Below are 329 nucleotides of genomic sequence, written 5' to 3'. Positions count from 1 at the left end.
GCTGAACGCTCATTTTCTCATTTGAGCACATTTAAAAAATTCCATCAGAGCAACTATCACAAGGCATGTGGGATGCAGTATCTCTGGTTAAGTATCGGGGTTTTCTTGGGGGATCTGGACCAGTGACTTGCAGTAAAAAGGCAAGGACGAAACTTTTCAAGGTAAAGGAAGTATACAAAATAAAACATTGTTTCTTTCTTACTGTTAAGTTTTGGTTAATTTCGAGGAAAACTTTTTTCGGTGGTTTATTATGTGTATATTGAATACACAGATATTTGGCACCAAAGTCTTAAGTGCTTAAACCGGCCCTGAAGACAAATAAATATGCC

Source organism: Penaeus monodon, chromosome 15, assembly GCF_015228065.2.
Source record: "Penaeus monodon isolate SGIC_2016 chromosome 15, NSTDA_Pmon_1, whole genome shotgun sequence".
In the NCBI taxonomy this organism is placed as follows: domain Eukaryota; kingdom Metazoa; phylum Arthropoda; class Malacostraca; order Decapoda; family Penaeidae; genus Penaeus; species Penaeus monodon.
Note: the sequence above shows the minus strand (reverse complement) of the source record.